This window comes from Microtus ochrogaster, linkage group LG5 (assembly GCF_000317375.1).
Source record: "Microtus ochrogaster isolate Prairie Vole_2 linkage group LG5, MicOch1.0, whole genome shotgun sequence".
NCBI classification, from domain to species: domain Eukaryota; kingdom Metazoa; phylum Chordata; class Mammalia; order Rodentia; family Cricetidae; genus Microtus; species Microtus ochrogaster.
Genome location: NC_022031.1, coordinates 16,685,636 through 16,696,818, shown reverse-complemented (window position 1 = coordinate 16,696,818; position 11,183 = coordinate 16,685,636). Strand labels below are relative to the sequence as shown.

The 11,183-nt window shown below is 43.0% G+C and overlaps 1 protein-coding gene across 1 annotated transcript in view; it reads right to left on the bottom strand.

Moving 5' to 3' along the window:
- Positions 1 to 11,183, bottom strand: part of Cpa6 (carboxypeptidase A6) — a 304,169-nt gene that overhangs the window by 153,926 nt on the left and 139,060 nt on the right. The window lies entirely within an intron of this gene.

The following is an 11,183-nucleotide window of genomic DNA, read 5'->3' as shown; positions in this document are numbered from 1 at the left end:
CCCAGGGCAAATGCTGAGTCTTTGTAGTAATTATCACATTGATGAGCATAAATAATTTGCTCAATGGATGTTTATAGAACTGAATTGAATGAGAAATTATAACGAGGGCAACAAACCAACCAAATATGCTAACTCTATTTAAAATAGCAAGCCTAAAAATAGATTATTTGATAGTAACAAAATGATGTAACTCTTCTTTCAGAAATTAGGCCTGGAGACAGCTTCCTGGGTCACACTGGATTATAATTCTTTCTAGCTGCTTTAATCCTGGGATTAGAGAAAAGCTGGGTGGTGGTGGTGCACATACCTTTAATCCCAGCATTTGGGAGGCAGAAGCAGGTGGATCTTTGTGAGTTCAAGGCCGGCCACCTACAAAACAAACCCAGTGGGGTGAGATTTCAAACTGTGAGATTAGTAGCAGCATTTACTAATACCTAAGGGTATTGTAGCCAATGAGATCATATATGTGAGAATATATAGTGTCTCGCAAATAGGAATGGCGAAGAGAAGTTAACTATTATGATTATATTTTTCCTGAACGTTTTGACTAGAATATGGGACTCAAAAGCCCTGGTTTTCATTCAGGGAGGTCAATAAGTGGCTCAAGCTGAGAAACCTGCAGTGGGCAGGGAGAAGGAATTGTTCATTGCACCTGACACCCTTACACAGAAGAAGCGTGTGGGGCTAGGATGAACGGGTGCCAAAAGACCTGAGAGTCATAGCTTAAGTTTCGTCTTCTTCCACAACTATACCCTCTTCCCTTCAAATGATCATTCCAGACACTGACGGCTTCTGGTTCTGGAGCATATTCCCTGGTGAAGACAGCTTTAGAATGCAAAGGTTCACTGGGGCTCCTGCTTCAGTCTCTGGATGCTGGCATCATTGCCTCTGTGTCTGTAGACAGAACGCCATGACAGGGAGCAGAGCGTAGAACCAAGCCATTTACTTCCCATCAGGGTCATGAGTGTGAAAGGGAGGAGAAAAAGACAGGGTACGGCAATGCCCCTCAAAGGCATACCTCAAATGAGTGAAAAACTTCCATTTGGTCCTGTACTGGCTGGGTCTGTGTCAACTCGACACAAGCTGGAGACATCAGAGAAGAAGGAGCCTCAGTTGAAGAAATGCCTCTATGAGATCCAGCTGTAAGAAATTTTCTCAATTAGTGATCAATGGAAGAGAACCCAGCCCACTGTGTGTGTGTGTGTGTGTGTGTGTGTGTGTGTGTGTGTGTGTGTGTAACTATCCCTGGGCTGGTGGTCCTAAGTTCTATAAGAAAGCAGGCTGTGCAAGTCACGGGGAGTAAGCCAGTAAGCATCTCCCCTCCATGGCCTCTGTATCAGCTCCTGCCTCCAGGAGCCTATCCTGACCTCCTTTAGTGATGAAGCCAAATAAGCCCTTTCCTCCCCAACTTGCTCTTTGGTCATGGTGTTTCATTGCAGCAATAGAAACCCTGACTAAGACAGGTCCCATCTCTCAGCAAAAGTTCCACCATCTCCTGGTGGTTCAAGAGGCCAGGACCAAGTCTTTAACTTCACATGGGACTTTGAAGGATCTTCCAGATAGAAACAATAGCATATTTTCCCTCTAAAGCCACATTTCATGTTGAGTCTCTTACAAGGCTTATATTGATAGATTTCTATGACATTGTTTGAAAGTACGTTAGAATGGTTTATTCGCCCTCCATCTATTCTTAACCCTTATCTGAGCTGGAATATTAGGGCATACTTTGCAGTAGAGAGAGCTCTTCTGTAATTCACTTCTCCAATGCTTTTAGTGTAGAGAGCATTTTATAGCATATTTCTACCTATCAAATATTCCCACCTATCAAATATCACTTCCGTAGAACTCATGTGAGGGCGTCCTGAGACGGGGAACTTCACACGGGTGGTTCACTCCTGTTGCAGGGAAGTATTCAGCGTTGGGAGAATGACATGGCTGCCCCCGAGAGTTAAGTATCTCTTGGGGGAGACAAAACAACTGCAGAAGGAACAGAAAGGTCCCTGAAATTGGTCTCTGGCTCCGGTGTTCAAGCTTGACATCTGTTGAGAGGTGCATGGAAGTGGTCCAGCTGATTTTTCTCCATAGTCTCCACACCTGGATCTCTCAATGCTTTAGTTTTTAAATAATATTTATTTTCATTTATTTACTTTTGTCATTTTTGCTTCAATTTATTTTGCCTGGATGTTCTCTGAGAGAAGCAACAATCAAAATGACCTCATTATGTGGGTTTGCTTCCCTATGATTTGGGGATAGGTAATAGCTTACTTAATTCACACCTCTGACTCGTGCCAAAAGGATATATTCTTTTGTAAAACCAAATGTTCTACCAAGTGAATGAGTTCTCAAGGTCAGAGGAAGAGCGGAATCAAAGGAACAGAGCATTCTTGCAGCTGTCCTTTGAGAAAAAGGGTTACACCATTACTCTCTGTTAGAAGAAATGTCCATGTTTCCAACCATGATTCCTGTCTAAAGTGAATTTTCTAATGTCAAAGGGTCAATTAAGTTCCTTTTATGCCTTAACTATCCTGTCAGCGTCATATAATTTGAAGTTAAAATTGCCAATACAAGTATTTTTTTTAATGTAAAGTAATTCACGGCCTGACAGTCTGCCCATCAGGTTGATAACTTCTGCTTAAACACCTGCCATAACTGTACTTCTGTGATGAACATCCCTTATGAGCGGGTTTCATCAGGAATATTTGACTCAATGATGAGTCAAATGAGAGATGAACTGAGAACCACAGCATCTTCTAAATCATGCCATTTTATAACATTTGACTGGTTCAGCTACACCACCCAAATTAAGGGTAGATCTCTTAGGCTGCATGACCTGCCATTAAATACACTGCACAGTAGTGAGCAGATGGAATACAGTATTAGAGAATCTGGGACTCGCCCGTATGAGTTTGCTTCACTTATGTATTTTTTTAATAGGGTTTGGCTCCATTGTGGGATATGCCATACGCTTCTGAAGGATTTCCTACATCTTGGTGTAGATTGAGATCATACACGAAGGATCTTCTTTGACATCTCAGTGTAGACTGAGATCATACAAGCTCTTCAGAGGAAACGGTAGGATGGTAACGAAACACAGAAAATCCAAACCAAACAAGATGGTTCTCTTAGCAGCATTGGATTAAAAACCTCCACAGAGACCCAGTAGATGGAATTTATGTTTGAAAATAACTCTCACTTTGAAGTCTGTCATTTCAGTCACACCTCTGGTAGGCTAAGGACCTTTCTTACTGCTGACACAGCAGACCAGAGAAAGCACCTTGTGTGTATCTGGTGCCTGAGTGGTGTGAGCCTTAGTAGAGTGGACGACAGAGAAGTTACGGAACTGGCAGCTCATGTCCCGTTCACACAGACAACACATTCCTGCTTTTCAAAAGGGAAGTTACCATGTAAAAGGTATTTAGGACTTTCTAGCCAATGGTGGGTGCTGACCACATTGCTTAGTTCTTTCAAGAGAAATAGAATAAACAAATAGTTGCTATTGACCAACTATGTGGGGGTCTGTTCTGTTCTGAAAATGTAGCTTGATTTGCGTGATGGCTTAGAAGTGAAATATCCACCATTGGCTCATGTGTTTGAACAATTGGTCTCAAGATGGCTGTGCTGTTTCGGAAGGCTGAGGAATATTTAGGAGGTGGAATCTCACGGAAAGAAATGAGTTGCTGGAGGATGACCTTCTGGGTTGTTTTCTGATTAGTCACTCTGTTTGCTGACCCGGAGATGTAAGCAAGTCACAGCTCCAGGCTGCCATGAACTCTGTCACACTGTCCCTGACGTAGGTCACTGAACCCTCTCAAACCATGAGCCAAAAGAAGTCCACTCCTTACCTCATTACTTTAAGTTATTTTACCCTAGTGACCGAACAATATGGTTTGCATGCTATTGTAGATCTCCTGGCCATAACCTGGACTTCATCTTCCTCTTGGCGGTTTCAGAAAACACCAGGTTCTTTGTGCAGCCTATTGAAAATATCTCCTGCCATTTCCTGAGGTAGTGAGGTTCATCACCACAACTGAGCACTCCCTTTGCTGTTGCCTAGGCCAAGTTAAATTCTCAGAGTGGATTCCGTTCCTACATGATCTTGGCTGATTCATGGCTTTCATTTGGTTATCAAATACCCATGTGGCTTTGGAAGAAGTTTCCAAGGCAAAAATCTATAGGTGATTCCAGATGAGTAGCACCAGTCTTGGGAATCACTGCCAGTTTATCCAAAGCATGAGACTTGGGGTTGCTTTTATCCCTGTTGCTTCAGGGCTGTGACTTATTTCCTTTAAAGGAGCCTTTCCCTGATGTAACGCTGTTGGATATACCACATGGGCCCTGACTCACTGCTTCCTCTCTTCAAGGCTGCAGTTATTTCTCCTTTATACCCTGGGGTAATTCACCTCCTCACAGTTTCTTGACAGAGGACACCCTCAACACTCTCAGTATCTATCTGGTAGTTGTGCTGCCTCCTTTCTACCCCAAAGGATTGAATATCTCTTCTTAGCCATTCACTCTAAGGACATTCTGTATTACCTCAAAAATCTTAAGTTCCATTTTTCCACTCTAGGATCCCAAATTCCTATTCCTATTTTCCCTTTCATCACTTTTAAAATCATTTTGAAATGTAGTCCACTCAGCTCTCCCAATTCTTCAACTTCTTTCTTAACCCAAATTGGACCTAGCCATGGATAACAGTTATACAGTAACAACTGCTCCATTTACAGCACAACCCTCACACCTAAGGGTTCAAGGACCATCCTGGGAGAGGGGGCAGAAATAGTTTATGAACCAGGGGACCCAAAAGTCTCCTTTAAAATTATGTCTTATCCTATCAGGCCAAGCAGTTTTCTTTATTGATTAACCAATGAAACAAATGACCTTCCCACATGAGATTGGTGGAGCTATTCGGGACCAAGCTCTTGTGGGAAACTCATCTGATGCTCAGACAATTCATTTCTTCATGCTGACGTCCCTTCCCAGTCTCAGCATCTGAACCCAGGCTGCAGCAGGACTGAGGCACACAGCGTTGAGACACCTAACGCTTGGCCTGATAGGATAGAAAATTAGGTAGGTGGAGTAAACAGAACAGAATGCTGGGAAGAAGGGAAGTGAGGCAGATGCCAAGCCTCTCCTCTCTGGGCAGACACAATGAAGCTCCTGCCCAAGATGGACGTACGCTAGAATCTTCCTGGTAAGCCACCACCTCGTGATGCACACAGATTATTAGATATGGGTTAGTCAAGATGTGAGAGTTAGCCAAGAAGAGGCTAGATATAATGGGCCAAGCAGTGTTTAAAAGAATACAATTTGTGTGTTGTTATTTCAGGGCATAAGCTAGCCAGGCAGCTGGGAGTTGGGTGGCAGGAACACAGCCCGCAGCTCCTACTACAGCCATCTTTATTTATACAGCAAAACAAGCATGCTTTTCCCTACTTAAAAACGAGTTTCTCCCATTCTCCAGCATTAGCCTCTAGCAAAAACAAATATGTCTCCTCCCAACATTGACATCAAAACCTTTTTAAACCAAAAACAACACTTAACATTTTGTTAGCTTGGTCAAATATCGAGCCAGGTATATCCTGTCTTTACAAAATGAAAAGGTGATTGACATGGGCTCACATTTTCAAGAACAACAATCTTGTTCAAAACATATTTACAGAAAGAGGGGCGATCTGCCTCTGATCCCGTCAGCTCTGAGTTAGAGCAGCTCCTGGGGTCTGAAGTAACAGCTGATATCCTTCGACAAGGAAACCGAGAAGCATTAGCTCACAGAGAATTTTAGGGGATAATATTTGAGAAAAAATGGGGTTTCCAGGAATGATCTTCTCTGTCCCACACATGACTGACAAAGTGACACTAAAATCCCCCAAGAGGATCATCAATATTGTGAGAGAAAGAGAATGTGCAGGCCATGCAGTCCCAGTGGTGTTCTGTGCTGTCCCAAAGTCCATTGGTTCTTGCTGAGCAAGACCGTGGGCTTTTCCTCATCTGGAAGACCCCTTAGACGAGCACTCATATACTGGCTCACATATATGCACACACGTCTGTTTGTGTGTCTGTGTTTGTGTATGTAACAATAATGATTAAAGAAAAAAGAGGCCATGAATTTGAGAGGGAAGGAGGGAGAATATGGAAGGGACTGGAGGGAGGAAATTATATAATTATACTTTAACTTAAAAGACATTATAAAAAATAAAAAATAGTTTGGATTTAAAAAATAAGAAGAAAGTATGGGTAAGAGTGCCTTTCTCTGTGTTAACTACAGACAGGCTGGTTACAGTGGGTCAGCATTACCAGTAGAAGTGCTGACTCTGGGGAGATGGAATACTGGACTCCACATGACCCATTGATGCTGTGAAGGTCAGCTTTAATTGTCAGCTTGACACAGCATGTCATCACTTGGGAAGCGGGTCTCAATAAAGGATTGCCTACCTTGGGTTGGCCTATGGATATGTCTGTGGGGTAGTCTTAATTGATGCTGGAAGACCCAGCGCACCATGGGCAGCACCATTCCCTAGGCAGGGGGGTCCTGATTTGTTTAAGAGGAGAAATTAGGTTCAACACAAGGAAGCATGAGAACAGGCATGCCTACTTGCATTTCTTCCTTTCTGCGCTGAACTATGGATGAGATGTGGCTAACGATGTGCAGTTCCTGCCTTGACTTCCTCCCAATGATGGGCTGCAACCTGGGATTGTAAGATGAAATAAATCTCTTTCTTACTCCCCGCCCCCCCCCAAAAAAAACCCATGCTGTTTCTTTGTACTGAGTTCTGTTATTGTGTAATTAAACACTACTCTGGACTAACCACTGATAAAAATAAAAGGCCAGAAACTATTTGTTCTGCAGAATATTGCAGTGAATCAGTGGCAGTTTAGTAAAACTAAAGTTAATCTAAGTTAACCCAGCCTAGATGTGCCGGGTATCAACCGTACAGTTTGATAAGATACGCTGGGATTCATGAAATACATGACTTCTCATACAGATATACCGCAGTGCTTAGGCAAGTACTACAGGCCAACACTTAGGTAACACAACTCTTAAGACATAGACGTTTTATGTGGATTTATCTCCATAAAATATATATGGCACATTCATAAGGATATGTGTTTTACTATCAAGCACATTCTTGACAATATATGTCCAAGATAGTAAGAGAAATAAAGCTTTTATTTGCTCTCTCCTCCAACCAAAGATGCCCAAGGGAAAGAAGGCCAAAGGGAAGAAGGTGGCTCCGGCCCCTGCCGTCGTGAAGAAACAGAAAGCTAAGAAGATGGTGAATCCTTTGTTTGAGAAGAGGCCTAAGACCTTCGGCATTGGGCAGCACATCCAGCCCAAGAGATATCTCACACGCTTTGTCAAATGGCCCCACTACATCAGGCTGCAGCGGCAGAGGGCCATCCTCTATAAGGGGCTCAAAGTTCCTCCTGCCATTAACCAGTTCACCCAGGCCCTGGACTGGCAACCCAGTTTCTTAAACTTGCCCACAAGTACAGGTCAGCGACAAAGCAGGAGAAGAAGAAGCAAAGGCTGCTGGCCCGTGCTGAGAAGAAAGCTGCCGGCAAAGGGGATGTCCCAACAAGAGACCACCTGTCCTTCGAGCGGACATCAATACAGTCACCACTTTGGTAGAGAACAAGAAATCTCAGCTGGTGGTGATTGCCCACGACATAGATCCCATTGAGCTGGTGGTCTTCCTGCCTGCCCTGTGTCGGAAGATAGGGGTCTGCTACTGCATTATCAAGGGAAAGGCCAGTCTAGGGCGGCTGGTCCATAGGAAGACGTGCACCAAGGTTGCCTTCACACAGGTTAACTCGGAAGGCAAGGGTGCTCTGGCCAAGGTGGTGGAAACTATTAGGACCAATTACAATGACAGATATGATTAGAACCTCCACCACTGGGGAGGTAACGTCCTGGGTCCTAAATCTGTGGCTCGAATTGCCAAGCTGGAAAAGACAAAGGCCAAAGAACTCACCACTAAATGGGGTAAAATGTACTGCTGAGTTTTCTGTACATAAATATAATTACAAAACTTCCACTTAAAAAAAGCTTTTACTTACAAATATAACTGTGCATATGTCTGTTGTGTTTCTATATATTTTCATATGATGATGAAATAGCATTTTCATAAATTGTGACTCTTGTTTCTTGACCAATTTCTTTGTTACTGGGTTCTCTATGGCACTTTCTTATAGCATTGTATTTTTGCCCTTGTCATAGAGCTGTGTTGGCATGGTGGGTGGACAAAGAAGTAATCATTACTACAGACCAGGTGACTTGGAGTCATATAGACACAGCCCCACTTAACCCAAACTAAGTCTCTTCCAAATGCCACTTTCCTTAGTCCCATTTATCCTGAACTAAATATATCCCAATTTCCCTCAAATTTGCCCTCAGGATAAGAGAGTGTTAGGATGGAGGGCAGGCCTATGTGACAGGAGACACTAGTCTCAGAAAGAAGAGGAGCTCTGGACAAGCTATGAGATGCTTCCTAATTAAGTAATAAAGGGAACTCTTCCAGACAGCAACTCACTCCAGGAGAGAGCAATGCTCTGAAATCATACAAATAAACTGTGCTCACATGCCAGGCAGTGGCACATTGGGTGTTTACAACAGTGGAGTGGACCCCCGTAGAAGGAGCTGTGGGCTGCGTTCCTGCCGCCCGGCTCCTGGCCGCCTGGCTAGCTTATGCCCTGAAATAACAACACACAGACTGTATTCATATAAACACTGCCTGGTCCATTATATCTAGCCTCTTCTTGGCTAACTCTTATATCTTGCTTAACCCATATTTAGTAATCTGTGTAGCACCACGAGGTGGTGTCTTACTGGGAAAGATTCAGCATGTCTGACCTGCGTCCATCTTGGGCTGGAGCTTCATCTCATCTGACCTCACTTCCTTCTACCCAGCATTCTGTTCTGTCTACTCCACCCACCTAAGGGCTGGCCTATCAAATGGGCCAAGACAGTTTCTTTATGAACCAATAAAATTAACTCCTCCATCAGACCCCAACCTCAGACCTCTGGCTATAACTCACCTCAGATCACCTGGCATTAGAAATAGGTTATAGCCTTGGCTTTCTCACCTAGTACATTGTGGGGCTCAACAAAATGCCACCCCAAAGTGAAGGCCTTAAGGGAAAAGCTTCTAGCCTTCTGTTCTGTCTCTCACTCCTTATTCTTACCATGACAAGTCAGTTTGTCTGTCTAGAAATTCTAGAGTTTCTTTTCCCTAATGTCTTAGAAACCAGACCTAGTCACAGCTAACCCCAGTACAAAGAACATTGTTCTAACCTCCATATCCACCTGGAAGAACACACTCCAAAGCCATTTTTTGGCCTATCTTGTATGAGTGGAGATCCCATGACCCTCAATTCAAGTAGAGCTTTGCCTTGTATCTAAGAAGAACAGAATGCTGCACAGAGGCCAAGAAGGATCCGAACCGACAACTCTACTGGATCTCAACCGCTATTACTTCTGGATCATGTATTTTCTTGTCCAGTTACATTTCTGCCTGGCTTCCCAGACTTCAACAAGCCTAAGCATAGAAATGGACTGTTCACCATGGAGTTTGGTTTTTTGACCAGAAGTTTTTTGTTTCACCACAAATTATGAGCAAATACATTTGTTACAGCTTTTCTGTTAACATGTCTATTGTCAGCTTATCAGTCATGACAGGGAGCATTTAGATTTTCCTACAGCATCATGTCACTTGAGATTATAAAGACATTCTCTAAGACTTGGGGTTGGCAGGCTTTTGTTATAACAGACCTATAATAAGTGTTTTGTGGGCCTTGTGGTCTCTCTCCAGTGGAACTATTCAATGCTTTAAAAACAGCCGCAGACAAAATGTCAGTGAGTGTGGTTGTCTGTGTACCAACACAACTTCTTTATGGAAACTGACATTCAGATTATCTATAACTTTCATATGTTACAAAATGTCAGTGTTGTTTTCTAAAGAATTCTTAGAAGTATAAAAAACCAGTTTTCATTTGAAGACTGTACAAAAACAGGTGGCAGGTCCAATATCCCAGATGGTTGTGTACTGACCTCTCTTTGAAGTTATGCTGGGTAGCCAGGGATGTACAGCTCAGTTTCTGTGTGATTGCCTTGCACGTGTGGGTTCCTGACTCCATCCCTCACAAACAAGCACACACAGAAAACTAAATTATGCTGAGGGAAGACACGGTATTAAGCTGACATCAGGTTTTGATGGATACCACTTTCTGTTCTATGTTTACATGTGAAGAATATCTCTCAAGGAACAAGCACTAATATACATCAGCTGTTAGCTAGCTATGTTGATGATGATCTACATTCCATCATGTGACTTCCCAGCCTCAGAGTGCTCCAGTGCAATGTCACCTGCCTCCTCTACCATGACTTTTGGTTCATTCTTGGTGCTTTGGATGGGTTTGACTATTGGTTTGGATGAAGACCATGTTTTCACAGCAACTATGGCTTCCTATGAGAGATGGGCATGAGCTCAAGCTAGGCAAAAGTCCAGCATAGATGGAGGAGGAGCTTTCCAGGTCTCACCTCTAAATAAGGAACTACTGGCAGTGATCACTGACAAGTTAGGTGGACTCATTCTTTTTTTAGGGTGTGGCCACTGGTAGGTTTCCCATGCTCTAGAGGATTACCACATGCCCATGCATATATGAGAGACCGGAACTGAACTTCCTGGGTTATCAAGAACCAAACAGAACCAAACAAAAAGGTGATATGAAGTTGGGAAGGGTGTGAATTTATGAGATATGGGAGGGCGTTAGAGGGGAGTAGGGTGTGGATATGATCATATTTCATTGTATTCATTTATGAAATTGTAAAGAATAAAGAAAAATATTAAAATGTTAAAAGTAGTGCCAGCACAGCACTGTGGTCACAGTCTGGTTGGATATCATACCACTGGTAGCTGACTGGCAGGGGCTGGTCAGATAGATAGATTGACCACACTGGTTCTCACTACCATGCTCCTCATGTGCCTCTTTTTAGGATGAGTTCAAGGAGGTTTTATACAAACATAATTAGTTCCAGTTACCTGAGTTTTTAAGAAACAGAAACTTAGCAATGATTAAAACATAATTTAAGACACTTAGAGAAATGTTCAACCCTTAGTCATCAGAGAAATGCAAATCAAAACAACTCTGAAATTCCATCTTATATCTGTAAGAATGGCCAAAAT